Source organism: Aegilops tauschii, chromosome 7, assembly GCF_002575655.3.
Source record: "Aegilops tauschii subsp. strangulata cultivar AL8/78 chromosome 7, Aet v6.0, whole genome shotgun sequence".
Classification (NCBI taxonomy): domain Eukaryota; kingdom Viridiplantae; phylum Streptophyta; class Magnoliopsida; order Poales; family Poaceae; genus Aegilops; species Aegilops tauschii.
The window spans coordinates 119,973,187-119,990,124 of record NC_053041.3 but is presented as its reverse complement, the minus strand read 5'-3'; the positions used below and the strand labels follow the sequence as shown (position 1 = coordinate 119,990,124).

Here is a 16,938-nt window from a genome sequence, read left to right as displayed (position 1 = left end):
AAACCAGAGGCTGCAACCATGTTACCTATATGTTTTGTATCGGCTCCCCAATTATTCCTCCACACCGCTATGTTGTCTATCGCTTTCCCATTCATTGTTCTGCAATTACAGCATTGCTATCTGAAACCCAGAGCCCTCCCGACCCCCCTGCCCCCGGGGCATCCAATACATCAAGCATTTCTGGAACGCAGCACATTTTTTTTCTGGAATACATGCCACAGGTTCAACACAGGCAGAGAGAACACATATTCTTTGTTTTCACACATAAGCCACAAATGTAAATTAGAAGTGACTGCTTACACGCTGGGCAAAATAGAACTGGGATTTCATGCACTTCCTTGCCACAACAGCTGGGATGGAAGCTAACATTCTCCTAATTTGATTGCCTACTAGTCCGTACCTCGGTTGACAACAAGGTACGAACACAAAATACATGCCACTAGTCCTCGACACTTTTTTGCACTTAACCAAGTGGGTATTGGGAGCACTCCCGAGCTAAGTAACAACTCCACCAAAATGCGGAAGACCTAATTACTACCTCATTGTCTTCGTTATAGTACTCATAGTCAATCAACACAACTGATCACCACCTTCAGAGTTCAGAACAACACTTCCTCGATCATGAAGCTTGGTAGCTCACCCTTGTTCCCTTTCGTCGAGGTCACTTTGTAAGCAATCTGCTTCTCAGATAAGCCAACTCGTTTTGCAATCACTTGTGCTACAATTGTTTTTTTGCAATACAGGAGTACATACTATGCTTATCGTTTCCCAACTCAAAATTCACCTCTTCCAGTCGTCGTTCAAGGTACAGACCATTGTATTCCCTGTAATAGTGGTCAAGCATGACCCATCTGTCCTCCCTGCATCACATGTTGTTTTTACTTGTTATCAGATGCTCCATAATTATGAAACCAACACAGAAACATGTCATCAATTTTTATGAAAGGATGAGGAATCTACTCACACTTCACAGGGCTCATTCATGATGTAGTTGTAGTTTCTGCAAAGACCTCCATTGCTTTCCTTACATCCGCACAGATTACGCAAAGACCTCTTTACAAATGACACATTTTTCATCGATCCAAAAATACTACCTACTATGCTATACACCTTAGCAAGGTTGACATTATTCTACCGCAACTGTTTTATCAGGTCCCTGTTGTACACATCAATGTGCTTTTGGGACGGCCAGTGGATAGTCTCACCGAAATTTAGTGAAAGTGAGTGGTTAGTCCGTAACAGGCTAATAGCCTTATCAACGCTGGGCATTCACACCGAAGGGACCTTGTGTTCTCCACACCAGCTTTCCCCCTGTAAACATAAAGATTGTGTTCAGAAATCGTATGCTTGACATAATCTTCGTCTAATTCTACGAGCATACACATTAATATCAGACATAGATTTCCTCACCGAACACCGGCAGACAATTTCCTGCATGCACTTCACCCTCTCCACATTTAACTAGCTTTTCCCATATCTTATACCAAATCCTTTCCTCCCAAGAATACAAGTTGTACAAATCATATGCTTCTCCAAGCGAGTCAAAGGTACCAGTACCCAGCACTTGAATGATTACATTATCTGCCGTCGGCTTTTCCGTGGACACCCCCACTGCCTTCTCGAACGTGCTTACACAGGTAGTGCAAGGTGCCTGTTGGGGCCAGCAGCACCAATCCGCAACCTGATAACTGATCACACATGGTTGCGTCAATCATTTTAATCCAGCAGTCAAAAAATTTGCATCTGAAACTACAGTAACTGATACATAAAACGATGGATTACTAGCTTGAAAATTGTAAACAATCAATGCATGGCCATAGTCATCCTGAAAGTTCAGTACTTCAAATTCTTCAGAGTAGTAGCAGTAAGCTTTCACTCTAAATCCAAAGGACACCATGCATTGATATGGGGCTCATAGATCAAACTAATAGTACAAACTAACCAGCAACCAGAGCAATTCGTATCAAACAATCATTTTCCACCAGTAAACAAACCACGTCTGAATTTAGTACTAATGCTGCTAAAAATGTATACTCAATTCCCCTCGCCTCTTATTCCAATCAGGAGCCTGGGGATTCATTTTCCCGTGGACAGCTCAGACGTGGGAGGCGAGCTGTACTTTCTCACCACTGCCGCCTGCACCACGCTGCATATTCGTCCTTTGCCGCTCATAGCCGCCGCCGGCGCACCACTACAGATTCGTCCTTGGCCACTCAACGTCGCCGCTCCTGACGCCGGGCAGACCCGCTCGTCCCCGCTCAAAACTATTCCCTCGTGCAGCACCACCTCAACCGCCGTTCGCCTTGTCCCAAATGCCGGCGAACCTTCCGGCACCAGGCTCTTCCCGACCTCCTCAAAAATAGTGGGTCTGTGCCATCCAAAGCAGAGAAAACTAAGCAGTCTGCCGCACAAACTTCAAATCGTGCTGTACGCTGGAAGAAATCGGATCAAAACGGCATACCTGTGGACTGGCTGCATTAGGAACTCCATGGCGCGTCGGGTCGCCTGTTCTTCTTCTCGCTCCCTCTCCCCTCTGCGGCGCTGAGGCAGAGGAGCCAGGGTTTGCATTCAAGACGAATCTGGCGTCCTGTGACGGAAAGTAAACTTTCTGGGCCACGGATCACATAGATTCTAGCGGTTCTGACCCACGGCTCAGTCCGTCACAGGTTGACGGGCGCCCATAACTTGGCCCACCTCACAGCTCTGACGCATACGTATTATCTTACCCCACGCATTTTCCCACAATCCAACAGGCATCGTATAAAAAATTAGTCCACATCCCAATGCCTGCACGGACGCACCTGATATCGCGAGCATATGAGCTCTAGCGCAATTACTCCGTGTCCCGCACATCCATCCATCCAGGAGGATGAACTCCCACGGCCACAAGAGCCTGTATGGCCATCTGGCCACCCGCATATACAAAGTCAGATGTCTATGGCACTGATCCCAGATACAGCTTCAGGAGCAACTCGGTATTGCTAGACATGTATACTATATATTTAGACATACAAGAGTAGGGGTATTGTCTTTCCGGACAGTCCCGAACCTGGGTAAATTAGCGCGTGCTACTTGCATACCTGTCCCCGGATATTCCACGACAGTCTTGCTCTCACCTCAAGCCACCCCGTGGCATCTGTCGACTCGTGATACCCCTGCGGACTGACGCGAGAATACTTTGACAGTTGACGCACACCATGGGGCAAGCTGCTGTTGGAACCGCTTTCCGGGAGGGACCCTTTTTTCTTCATCGCCTCCGCCGCGGCGTTACCGTCTCTCCTGTAGCGCTCGGTCCCTGTGCATACACGCGTTCGTGCATAGCTAGCTAGCGAACCCAATGGATTCAGCAGCAGCATTCGTACTAGCTCAGCTTGTGCGCGCGCCTCAGGCTCACCGGCTGCGTAAGCCTCGCCGTTGCTCTGGCTTGCAACTCCGTTCGCCTCGCCATCTGCTAACAGCGCCGCCTCGCCGTCCATCCTCTCCCGAGCGCCCCCGACGTCTGCGCTCCGCCGCCGCTCCGGCCGGCCGGTCGCGCCTGGCTCCGCTCCGCCGACGCCGCTGCCTCTGCTAGCGTGCTCCAGCTCCTCCCGCGCGCGCCTGTGGCTGGCGCTGCTCGCGCTGCTCGCGCTGCTGTTGCGCGTGCCGACGCCTGCAGTTCCCCTGCTGGCGCTGCGGAGCCACTGCCTCTGCTGCTACCTCCTACCGCCTACGCGCACCTCCTCCCCGCGCCCCGGTGACTCCCCAGTTCGGCTCCCGCGCCCGCCTGCTGCGCGCGCCCCGCCTTCGGCTCCCCTGCGGCCGTCCAGCCGCGCCCGCGCCTGGTGCTGCACCTCTCGCGCGTCGGCCCCGCCGTTCGCCGCCTTCGGCTCGCCGCTAGCCGGGTCCGCCTCCGCGCACCATCCCAGGCCGGCTCCCGCGCCCGCCTGATGCGCCGGTCTGCCTGCCGTGCTCCTTGCCGGCTCCGGCCCCCGCTCCCAAGCACCTCCGCAACCGGCTGCATCGCCCCGCGCCCGCTTGCCCTCACCCGCCTCTTGCCACGCACTCGCGCGCTGGCATCCTCCGCCTGTGGCCGGTTGTGGCTCTGGCTCCTTCCTGCCGGCTGCTGCAAGAAATAAATTGAGAAAGAGAAAAAAAGAGAGGCCGACTGCCTGCTAGCCGGCTGAAGAAAAGTCTTCAGGCCGGCTCTAAAAAGAAAAGAGAGAGAGAGAGAATATTGCGTCCGGCTACTTAGCCGGATGAGAAAAAATTACGTACAAAGTACGTGCGTACATGCACGGCCAGCTGCGCATCCTCCTGCATGAGCGGCTGCATAGCCGGCTGGAGGGCCGGCTAGGCCGCCTCCCGTTCCGCCGCCTGGTCGGATGGGCCTGACCGGCTGGGCATCCCTCGAGCGCCCGGAGGCTCGGGCCGCCTGCCGGAGATCATCTCCACCCGACCGCGCCAAAAGCAATGTGAGCTCCTCACCCGCATGATTTTGCACCACGCAAACATGGATAACCCTGAGCGACGCTCGGGTACCACCTCCGCCTTTATTATAGTTGCACCACTGTTCGCCTCGGCGCCAGCCAGAGTTGGCTCGAAGGCTGGTCGAATGGCCTGAGACGTTCGTTCCTGCAAACGGCTTAGTAGCATGCACGATATTGAAGCCTCACTTTTGTCTTGGCTACAGACCGCAGGGCGGCTGTCCGGTAAGCAAGAGCAAACGCTGGAGGCCACCCACGTGAAAAACGTCCGGGAAGAAAAATGGTTCGGGCGACCCGGCCGTTTTATAAGTATCTGCTCGGTCGAATCTGCTCCCAGAGTCTGAGTACTGTACACTCCACTCCGCGGCCCATTCTCAGCCACAGACCGCAGCGCGGCTGTCCGGCAAGCGAGAGCAGAAGCCAAAGAGTGGAGGGAACATGAAAAAGATTATAGGGGGCTCGGACGAAACCGAGTCGGCACTCTCTGCATAAAACTTGCAATGCTAAAAGCAAATATTTGATATATTTGCGCGGACTAACTTTGACTTTTGCATGATCATTTACGTGGGAAGCCCCCCCCCCTCGCTCGGAGGCTCAAAGGCTACACCCAGTGGGTGCGCTGGCGCGCCCCCACTGGAAGCAAGCCATGCCGGCTGTAGCCCGCAGCCGGCTTTTATCGACATCATCAGTCGGCGGACTCCGCGTCCGCGCTCGACAGCATCAGTCGGCGGACCCCGCGTCCGTGCCCGACAACATCAGTCGGCGGACTCCGTGTCCACGCCCGACAACATCAGTCGGCAGACCGCGCGTCCGCGCCCGACAGCATCAGTCGGCGGACCCCGCGTCTGCGCCCGACAGCCTCAGTCGGCGGACCCTGTGTCTGCGCCCAACAGCATCAGTTGGCGGACTCCGTGTCCGCGCCTGGCAGGATCATCATATTTGCCGTAGAGCTAGTTGGATCCCGGGATTGGTGGTCTTTTTGGTGACAAGTTCAATGTTGTCTCAAAGAGTATGCTGGTGTTTTGTCGTTGCGAGGTACCCATTTTGTGCTATTATGGGAGAAACAGGAATGGGACACTTCTATAGACCAATTAAGTTGTACTTCAACGAGTGCTGCTCAAGTGAGACATTGTTTTTCTGCTGTCACAAAACCATCAAAGAATCATGTGAAGTCTGGTAGGCAGCAACAGTGATATTTATGTTGAAAAGATGTACAACAACTTGATAACTTGCAGATCTGTCGCATGTTTCTTCCTTGATGCAATTTTTTCCTAGAAATGACCCCGAAGATGCTTATTTTAGGGTTGCCTTGCCACATTAGCACTCCTAAAAATAGAAAACAACGAATAGGTTTGCTTAGAAGTGTGCATTACAAACACACATACCATCTGAAATGCGACAACCAACCTCAATTTTCTTTAAATATAAACAAAAAGTTTAATGATGCATACATTTGTGCTTGCACAGGGAAAGTTTGCGGAAGGGTGAAGTGATTTTCTTTACCTCGTCCTCATCTCCTCCCGCTAGTGGCATACTGCGTTTGACTAACTCGATTGTGCCCGTTCACTCTAACCTAATAGAGGGTGCTCGCCACCGTGTCTTCCTCTGCACTTTCACCTCCCTTCTCAAACTCTACTCACAAGACATGTCCATGCCTAGGTGCAGTGCAAGCTCTCTCGGCGGGGTCACTTGTTAAAATACATCAAGCATAAGGACCCTGATAAGTACCCGACGTGTAGCATGATCACATGGCAGCTCCGAACGTTTTTATGGCAAGTTTAGTGACACGAGGATGGCAAGCTTAGTTGTCAAGCATGACAACTTTCGTGCTTCAATATATTTTTGATAGAAACTTTTCGTGTGCCACTAGAATTCGCAATCCTTACGTGATTGAAATTGCCATCAAAAAAGGTCATGGCCGAAGTGCCGCGTACTTGCCATGTGGCACTTATCATTTGGGTAAAAGAAAATGTGTCTCTCAAGGGCGGAGCCAGGAATTGAGATGGTGAGGCAGAAGATAGATTGTGTTAGCGCTCGTTGGAGCAATGGTACGAAACGTAGTGCCATCGGGCAGGGACGCTTGCTTGTTTATAGGAAAGCGATGGTACACGATAGGTCACAATTATAGACGGGAAAGTTTGCAATACAATAGGCGTTGTATTGATGGGGTGCTGGTGCACGTATATATAATACAAGGGAAGGCCTTTACCTCAACTATACAAGACTAGGAGGTGGGCCACAACTCCAATACACGTGCAATACAAAATACATACTCAACACCCCCCCGCAGTCGAAGCGTCGCCGGAGACACAGAGACTGGACCGAAACTCCTCGAAGACGGGAGTAGGCAATCCCTTAGTCATCACGTCAGCAAACTGTTGCGTCGTCGGCACGTGGAGAACCCGAACATGGCCAAGGGCAACCTGCTCACGCAAGAAGTGAATATCGAGCTCAATATGCTTCGTCCGTCGATGGTGCACCGGGTTGGCGGAGAGGTAGACCGCGCTGACGTTATCGTAGTAAACAAGAGTGGCCTTGTGAACATCACAAAGCAACTCCTGGAGTAGCTGACGTATCCAAGAGCACTCGGCCACGGCATTACCCACGGCGCGATACTCTGCCTCGGCGCTGGAGTGGGAGACCGTGGGCTGCCACTTAGATGACCAAGAGATCAACGAGGGCCCAAGGTAGATGCAATAGCCTGACGTAGAGCGTCGCGTGTCAGGGCAGCCAGCCCAGTCGGCATCCGAGTAGGCCACGAGGTCGGTGGAGGCAGAGGCTGTCAGGGTGAGTCCCAAAGACATGGTGCCGCGTATGTAACGGAGAATACGCTTCACCAGAGTCCAGTGAGAGTCACGCGGGGCGTGCATATGGAGGCACACCTGCTGGACAGCGTACTGCAGGTCGGGGCGAGTCAGCGTCAGATACTGTAAAGCACCGACAATAGAGTGATAAAACGCTCCATCGGACGCAAGAGACCCCTCAAGAGCAGAGACCTTCGCCTTCATGTCGACGGGAGTGGGCGCCGACTTGCAGTTAAGCATACCGGCACGCTCCAGGAGCTCGTGGGCGTACTTCTGCTGATGCAGAAAGAAGACGTCAGTCCGTCGGACCACCTCGATGCCGAGGAAGTAGTGCAGGGGCCCCAAGTCCTTGAGGGCGAACTCATTACGAAGACGAGCAGTCAGCCGCTGAAGGAGGTCGGGGGCAAACGCCGTGAGGATGATGTCATCGACATAGAGCAGCAGATCTGCAGTGTCAACTCCCTGATGATACACGAAGAGTGAAGCATAGGAGCGAGTGGACCGAAATCCGAGAGTCTGCAGGAAGGCTGCGATACGCTAGTACCAAGCCTGAGGCGCCTGCTTTAACCCGTAAAGAGAACGGGAGAGCAAGCACACGAAGTCAGGGTGCTCGGCGTCGATGAAACTAGTGGGCTGCTCACAGAACACCCGCTCGACGAGATGGCCGTGCAAGAAGGCGTTGGAGACATCCAACTGGTGCACAGGCCAGGCACGCGAGACCGCCAGTTGAAGCACGACGCGAATCGTGCCCGGTTTCACATCCGGGGCGAAGGTGTCGGTGAAGTCCATGCCCGCGCGCTGCCGAAAGCCACGAACCACCCACCGATCCTTGTAGCGCTCGAGAGAACCGTCCGGGCGAGTCTTGTGGCGAAACACCCACTTGCCAGAGATGATGTTGGCACGAGGGGGTCGCGGAACAAGCTGCCACGTGCGGTTGCGCTGTAAGGCGTCGAACTCCTCCTGCATCGCAGCTAGCCTGTGGGGATCCCGAAGGGCAGCACGAGCGGATGTGGGAACGGGTGATGGCGTCAACGTCGAGGCGGCGCACAGATACTCGTCGGCGGAGTAGCGCGTGCTGGGCCGAAGCACTCCTGCTCGGGCACGGGTAGTCATGCCAAGTGACGGGGCAGCAGGGCAGGCGGGTGCCGCGGCGGCAGGGCCAAGGCGGCGGGGGCACCCGGTGCGGCGGAGGGGGCGGCGGCGGCAGCGGGGGCCGCGGCGGCCGATCCGGTGGCGGAAGAGGCGAAAGCCGAGGGTGACGTCGAGCCCGTCGTAGGGGTGGCGGGCGGGGTGCCGGGCTCAACCTCGTATGAGGGAGACGGGGACCCGGGGGCCCGCTCGGACTCGACCTCGGGGGAGGGAGTCACGAAGCCAGGTGGTGGCGGCAGAAGGCGACGTGCCGGGGGGGCCGCCGGGGGCTGCCGCCGCGCATCGCTCCATGAAGGGGCCGCGGGGGCCGGCGCCGAAGGGGCCGAAGCTGGAGGAACCTGAAAAAAAGGGAACACCGTCTCGACAAAGTACAGGTGCCTCGAGGTGTACACATGATGAGTGACAGGATCATAGCACCGGTAACCTTTGGTGTTAGGAGGGTAGCCAAGGAAGACGCATGGGATGGATCCTGGTGCGAGCTTGTGTGGTGTGGTGGACACGGTGCTAGGATAACAGAGACACCCGAAGATGCGGAGACCATCATAGGACGATGGTGTGCCGAAGAGAAGGTGGTGAGGGGCGTAGTTCCACCGAGGGTGACACGGACGAATGTTAACTAAGAGAGTGGCGGTAGCAAGGGCATCGGGCCAAAACCGAGCGGGCACGTTAGAGTGAAAGAGTAACATGCGAACGCAGTCATTAAGAGTGCGGAGAATGCGCTCGGCGCGGCCGTTCTGCTAGGAAGTGTAGGGGCAAGTCAGACGGAAGGTGGTGCCATGAGAGGCGAGAAGTGTGCGAAGGGTGATGTTGTCAAACTCTTTTCCGTTATCAGTTTGGAGTGCGAGTACGGGGCGACCGAACTAGGTGGTGACATAGGAGTAAAAGACGGTGAGTGTGGCTAAAGCATCGGATTTACGACGAAGGGGAAAAGTCCACACATAATGAGAGTAATCATCTAAAATCATCAAGTACTAAAGATAGCCCGTGTTACTCGCAACGGGAGATGTCCAAACATCACTACGAAGTAACTGAAATGGAAAAGTGGAAACTGAAGAAGACGCACTAAAGGGAAGACGAATGTGCTTGCCTAAGCGACAACCCTCACAAGAGTGCTCGTCGAGCTTATCACATGAGAAAGAGAAACTCCTAAGAATTCGCTAGTAGAAAAAGGCCTTTTGTCCCGGTTCTAGAGGGCCTTTAGTCCCGGCTCTGGAAACGGGACTAAAGGATCGGTACTAAAGGCCCCTCTTTAGCCCCCCTTTAGTCCCGGTTCTTATACGAACCGGGACTAAAGGCCCTCCACGTGGCTGCTGCCTGGAGGTCCACCTTTAGTCCCGGTTACCAATTGGTACTAAAGGAAATTTTGTGATTTTTTTGAAATTTTTTCCCGATTTTCAAATTTCTGAATTATTTTAACCTCTAATCTCTAATCAACCCTCATCACTGCTCAATTTAACCTCTAATCTCTAATCACCCCTCATCATTCCAAATCATTTAACTTCCCGGACAGTCACCCATCCTCTCACTACCCCAGCCTGAGCACGCTTAACTTCCGGGTTCTATTCTCCCTCGTTTCCAAGTCTGCACTTGTTGTTTTCCTGACAATAGTAAGATGTCAATCCTATTAACCCTCAGGAGTTTAGCTTGAGCATGAAGTCACACATTTCACTGTTTGAGTTTGAAACTATTGTTCTAAAAAACAATAATTATTTAGTAACACTAATATTTCTTGAATAAGTAGTTTGACCATTGTTTGACCACAGTTTGACCAGATTTGACCAAAATTCAAAAAAACTAAAATTTGCAAACAGGTCGTAGGCTGTCAAAATCGGATGCGGATTTTCGTGCTGAACATTTTGATATATTATATGTTTTTTCTGACATCGTATGCAAAAGTTATAGCCGTTTTACATTTTCCCTACACTTTTTGCAAAACATGTCCAAACTTAAGTTTTTAAATTTTCCTAACCAGTAGATGTAGTAACATAACTACATCTGGAAGGATTTTAATTTTTCAAGTTTTTATCATTTTCTTTTGCTTTTTACAAAACTGAAAAGGCGATACACGGGGGGGGGGGGGGGTTGTAGAGTTTGAAAATGGTTGCACCCTTTAGTCCCGGTTCGTGTCTCAAACCGGGACACAAACCGGGACTAAAGGGCATTGCACCCTTTAGTCCTGGTTCGTGTCTCAAACCGGGACTAAAGGTCTAATCTTTAGTCCCGGTTTGAGATACGAACCGGGACTAAAGGGCATCCCACCCTTTAGTCCCGGTTCGTGTCTCTAATTGGGACTAAAGGTCTCAGTTGAACCGAGACTAATGCCTTTAGCCGCACGAACCGGGACCAAGGTTCACATTAGTCCCGGTTCGTGGCTGAACCGGGACTAATGGGCTTATCTGGCCCGAACAAAAGCCCTGTTTTCTACTAGTGATTTGACGTAAGACGGTGTGGTTGGGGTGACCTAAGCGAGCGTGCCAAAGGTCAACGCCGGCGGCAAGGGCGACGGGTGTGGGGGTGGAGGCGCCGGCGTGCATGGGGTAGAGCTCATCAGGACTGTTACATCGGTGAAGGACCATACGGGTACGGGCGTCTTTCATAGAAAAGCCAACACCGTCAAATTCAACAGTAAGTGGGTTCTCACGAGTAAGACGACGAACAAAAACTAGGTTCGTGACTAAATCAGGTGAAACAAGAACGTTAGACATAGTGATGGGTGTGGAAGTGGAGGGAAAGCTAGTGCTAACGCTATGAGTAATAGGTAAGGAGGAGCCATTGCCGACAGTGATACGAGTGGGTGTGTGAACGGGAGTGGAGGAGGTTAGGTTACCGGGATGAGCTGCCATGTGCGTAGTAGCACCTGAGTTCATGTACGAGTCGCCTCCACCGACAGAGCTACTCGGCGATGGCGCGTAGTGCTGGGCGGCGAGGAGGGTGGGGTCCCATGGCACAGGTACCGGCGGCGGCGGAAGGCCCCCGTAGGGGGGCGCCAGGACGGGCGGGCTATAACCACAGAGGGGCGGCGGCGGTGACAGCAAGTCGGCGCAATGGGTGGGAGCAGAAGCGGCGCGGCGGCACGGGGCGGCGGCGGCGGCGCGCGCGAGGAGGCGCGGCGCGGCGGCGGAGGCGGCGCGTGCGGGGAGGCACGGCGCGACGGTGGCAGTGGCGGTGGGAAGCGGCGGCGGCGGCGACGCGCGCGGGGAGGCGCGGCGGTGGCTGCGACGCGCGCGGCAGCGGCGGCGGCGGTGGCGGTGGGAAGCGGTGGCGGGGGCGGAGAGCGCGGGGAGGCGGCGCGCGGCGGCGGCGGCGCGCGCAAGGAGGCGCGGCGGTGGCGGCTTGCCCTTGGTCAGGACCTTCAAGATGATACCATGTAGACGGAAAAGTTTGCAATACAATAGACGTTGTATTGATGGGGTGCTGGTGCACGTATATATAATACAAGGGAAGGCCTCTACCTCAACTATACAAAACTAGGAGGTGGGCCACAACTCCAATACACGTGCAATACAAAATACATACTCAACAACAATCAACAGATTGGTCAGGCAACTAAGAATTCAATTATGAGCGATGTTTATTTGTTTTTTCAAAGAACAACCTAATTAGTAAATTAATCTATCAGCTTGCATGCTAGATTTGAGCAGCGTTGCCGCCCGCTGCTTCCTTCCTTCCTCTCCCCTTCTTGGCCCCCCTCCCCACCTCCCCGTGCGGGCGGCCAAGGGGCCCCAATCTTAGCCGCCGGTCACTCCCCCTCCCATCCCTCCCCTCCGCCGCCGCTGGAGGAAGCCGCCGGGCTAAGCCTGAGCGGCTGACAGCAGTGGCGGAGGAGTCTCTCCTTCTCACGAGCGAGGGTGGCGCGGGGCACCCGGGCGAGCGGAAGTGCGCCCCCGGATCCGAGCCTCCGCGACGGTGGCCCTAGCGGCGGCGCTGTTGCACCTTGGATCGGCGACGGCGTGAGGACTTTGGTGGTCTGGTCGGCTGTGAGCGTGGTCGGCCCTCCGATCAGATCAGATCTGTCCAGAATGGATTGCTCACTACGCGGCGACGGAGTTTGGTGGTGGTCCATGCGCACGATGCGAGATGGAGGTTCGTCGAGTGGATCTAGGTGAAAACCTCGTTCTCGGCTTGTTGCCAAAGCTGGCGATGGGGGCGCTCTATTGTGTCGTTACCTTCTGGAAGGCATCGTCGTGGAAAAAGCTCCAGACCTCTATCTGCTACCTCCGGGGGAACCCTACATCGATAGATCGGATGACGATGGCGGGCATTGTTTCCCCCTTGAGGGCGTCATTCTTGGAGGTGGACACGGGCTCGAGGGACCAGTGGACAGTTTTTTTGGGTGGAGTGGTGCTTCATCTTACTCATTGATGGCGGCGGATCTCGGCGGCGTGGCGCAGTGGAGACTGAGCGTCCGATGCGTGGAGATGGCCTCGCGTAGGAGGAGGACGCCGTCTGGCATCATGGTGGCGTCGATTGCAGAGAGGCCTGGTAAGTTCGGTGCATTATTTTCTGCTCTGAAGATGGATTGGTGGAAGACGGTGGCGACGACACATGAGAGTGCGTCCGACCGGTTTGTTCCCCAAACCCAGTATGTGGCTCGGTTGGGGTCTCCGGCTTTAGATGTTAGGCTTGGTGCGATGTCTGTTTGGTATTAGGCTCGGACTATCGGCACCCCTTCATCAAGTGGATAGGAGTAGCGATAGTTGTTACTAAGATGGTGGCTTCAGACTACCTGATGTACTACTTTGTAAGGTCTTATTGAATAATTAATAAAATAATCGCATGCATAGTTCAAATGCAAAGGCCAGGGGTAATCTTCTTAAAAATGCTAGATTAATTAGGCTGTTAGGTTATAATACATAGGAAATGTACCACTATACCAGCTAGCAGTAGAGGTAGTGTATGTCTGCGTATCTTTGAAATTGAGGTCTCCATCATGCACAGATACTCGCACTAGTAGAAAACTGGACTTTGGTCACATGGCAATATTCACATTAGTCCCGGTTCAGTCACGAACCGGGACTAATGTGAGCATTGGTCCCGGTTCGTGCGGCCAGGGGCCTGCCGGGCCTCGTCGGGGCATTGGTCCCGGTTCGTCCGGCCCCGTTGGTCCCGGTTGGTGGGAAAAACCGGGACCAATGGGCCTCGCTCCTGGCCCACCACCATTGGTCCCGGTTGGTGGCTTGAACCGGGACCAGAGGCTCACCCTTTAGTCCCGGTTCATACCACAAACCGGGACTAAAGGGTTGGTCCTAGTAGCGGTCAGAGTTTAGTCCCCACCTCGCCAACCGAAGGGCGCTCACACCTGTTTATAAGCCCATCCCTCTCTGCCTTGTTGAGCTCCTCTCAAAGTGAAAATAGATGCCCTTATACAGGGAATTTGACCTAAATTCACAGTAAATTTCTTTGAATTTCATAGAAATTTATTATGAATTTAGGTTGAATTTTCTCTATAGGCGCATCTATGTTCATTTTTTATAGTAAATAAAATAAATAAATCTTAATAAAATAAATAAAAATAAATAAACCTTAATAAAATAAAATAAAATAAACTATAGTAACTAAAATAAATAAACCTTAATAAATTAAATAAAAATAGCAGCAGTAAAATAAATAAAAATAGCAGCAGTAAAATAAATAAAAATAGCAGCAGTAAAATAAATAAAGTAAAATACATAGGTAATTAGAACAAAATGGAATAAAATAAATAAGTTTTTTGTTGTAAGTAGAAACAAAACAAAATAAATAAAGCAAAAGAGAAAATAAAAAACAGAGAAAAAAAATTATGCCACCTACTGGGCCACCACAGCCTGAATACGACTTGAAACCCATCCATTGGCCAGGATTCAGGCCGCAGAAGGCCCAGTAGGCCCCACAGTTAAAGAGAACGGTTAGGTCCGAAAGCATGCAGTTGAGAGGAGCTCGAGAGGGTGGGCGCAACAGCGCTTATAAACCACTCTCGAGCTCTCTCAACTAGCGAGCTGGGACTAAACTTTTGACGCGGGGCAGCACAAGGCTTTTGGTCCCGGTTGGTGCCACCAACCGGGACTAAAGGGGGGCATTGGTCCCGGTTCGTGTCACCAACTGGGACCAAAGGCCTTTAGTCCCGGTTGGTGCCACGAACCGGGACCAATGAGTTGCCTATATATACCCCATCGCCACAGCAGAACACTCCACAGTGCTCTGTTTTTTCTGGCCGGCGAGGGGAGGGCATTTGGGTGCTCTAGCTCACCTCCTATGCACATGAGGTGTTCGATGAAATGTCTGAGCCACACTAGTTAATCTTTCTCCTCTCGAAACTCGACCTCCGAGCTCCATTTTCCCCGAGATTTGTCTAGGTTTAGTGGTCCGTCACGTCCCGTCCCCGTCTTCACCGCCGTCGATCGCCCGCGCCGATCTCGTCGCCAGCACCACTATGGTGAGCCTCTTGTTCTTATCTTCTTTCCGAAAGAAAAAAAATTCTTACTTTAGATAGATACTTGTCTAATTTTGTTCCTTTTATTATTCCTTCTTATTACATAGTGCGATGGTTTTGGTATCCGCCCCCGTCGGCCCTCGTCCTGTCTATGATTCGGATGTGGTATATATATTATCTTTTTATAACTATTTGGTTCATTTATTGTTTATGACAAATATGCCGACCAACTTGACATAGATTTTATTTATCTAGGAGGTGGTTGAACCGGAAATTCCAACCGACCCTATTGTCGAGAGGTTAAATTTAGTTGAAGAAGCAAACAATTAGTTGAAGGAAAAATAAAAAAAATTGAGGAGGAGAAGATGATATTGGAGTTGCATGTTGCGGATGTCGTCGATGATCACAAGATCAAGATGGATGCAATGCGCTTGAAGATTAGAAAGATTAGAAAATATGCCATTCATACCGAGGCTTGGTATCATTATGCCGTTGGATCAATTGTTACCTTGGTTGCGATTATGATCGCATTTGTTTTTGCATTGAAATGTTTTACATAGTTTCAATGTATGGTTTAATTAATTAGATGCTCTGGAGAGCTATATATACGTTGTTAGATGAGAACTATGTATGTACTTTTGTTTTAATGTGATGATGAACTTCTATTAATTTGGTCACTTAATTATCTATTCATGATGTTCTGTAATGGTTTTCGACACACTTAATTATATATAATGCACGCAGATGAACCGGCAATGGATGTACGGTGACAGACACACCTCCGAGTACATTACGGGCGTGCATGATTTTCTCGAAGTGGCTGAGGCAAACAAGCAGAATGGTTTTATGTGTTGTCCATGCCCTACATGTGGGAATACGAAGTCTTACTCTGACCGGAAAATCCTTCACACCCACCTGCTTTACAAGGGTTTCATGCCACACTATAATGTTTGGACGAGGCACGGAGAAATAGGGGTTATGATGGAAGACGACGAAGAAGAAGAGGACGATGACAACTATGTGCCCCCTGAATACGGTGATGCTGCAACGGGGGAAGCTGCTGAAGATCAAGAGGAACCAGACGATGGGCCCAATGATGCTGCAAGGGGGGAAGCTGCTGAAGATCAAGAGGAACCAGTGCCCGATGATGATGATCTCCGCCGGGTCATTGTCGATGCAAGGACGCAATGCGAAATTCAAAAGGAGAAGCTGAAGTTCGATCGCATGTTAGAGGATCACAAAAAAGGGTTGTACCCCAATTGCGAAGATGGAAACACAAAGCTCGGTACCATACTGGAATTGCTGCAGTGGAAGGCAGAGAATGCTGTGCCTGACAAAGGATTTGAGAAGCTATTGAAAATATTGAAGAAGAAGCTTCCAAAGGATAACGAATTGCCCGACAGGACATACGCAGCAAAGAAGGTCGTATGCCCTCTAGGATTGGAGGTGCAGAAAATACATGCATGCCCTAATGACTGCATCCTCTACCGCGGTGCGTACAAGGATCTGAACGCATGCCCGGTATGCGGTGCATTGCGGTATAAGATCAGACGAGATGACCCTGGTGATGTTGACGGCGAGCCCCCCAGGAAGAGGGTTCCTGCGAAGGTGATGTGGTATGCTCCTATAATACCACGGTTGAAACGTCTGTTCAGAAACGAAGAGCATGCCAAGTTGATGCGATGGCACAGTGAGGACCGTAAGAAAGACGGGAAGTTGAGAGCACCCGCTGACGGGTCGTAGTGGAGAAAAATCGAGAGAAAGTACTGGGCTGAGTTTGCAGCTGACCCAAGGAACGTATGGTTTGGTTTAAGCACGGATGGCATTAATCCTTTCGGGGAGCAGAGCAGCAATCACAGCACCTGGCCCGTGACTCTATGTATGTATAACCTTCCTCCTTGGATGTGCATGAAGCGGAAGTTCATTATGATGCCAGTTCTCATCCAAGGCCCTAAGCAACCCGGCAACGACATTGATGTGTACCTAAGGCCATTAGTTGAAGAAATTTATAGCTGTGGAATGGAAACGGTGTACGTACGTGGGATGAGCACAAACAGGAGGAATTTAACCTGCACGCGTTGCTGTTTGTAACCGTCAACGATTGGCCCGCTCT

At 51.9% G+C, this 16,938-nt stretch overlaps 1 long non-coding RNA gene across 1 annotated transcript; it reads right to left on the bottom strand.

Annotated features, from left to right (window-relative positions):
- Positions 1-235: 235 nt before the first annotated feature.
- Positions 236-4,129, bottom strand: LOC109752763 (uncharacterized). Its single transcript, XR_005763096.3, has 5 exons — positions 2,462-4,129; positions 2,128-2,368; positions 1,411-1,688; positions 965-1,311; positions 236-860 (listed from the first exon to the last, which is right to left on the bottom strand). It is a non-coding gene; the product is annotated as an uncharacterized lncRNA (long non-coding RNA).
- Positions 4,130-16,938: the final 12,809 nt, after the last annotated feature.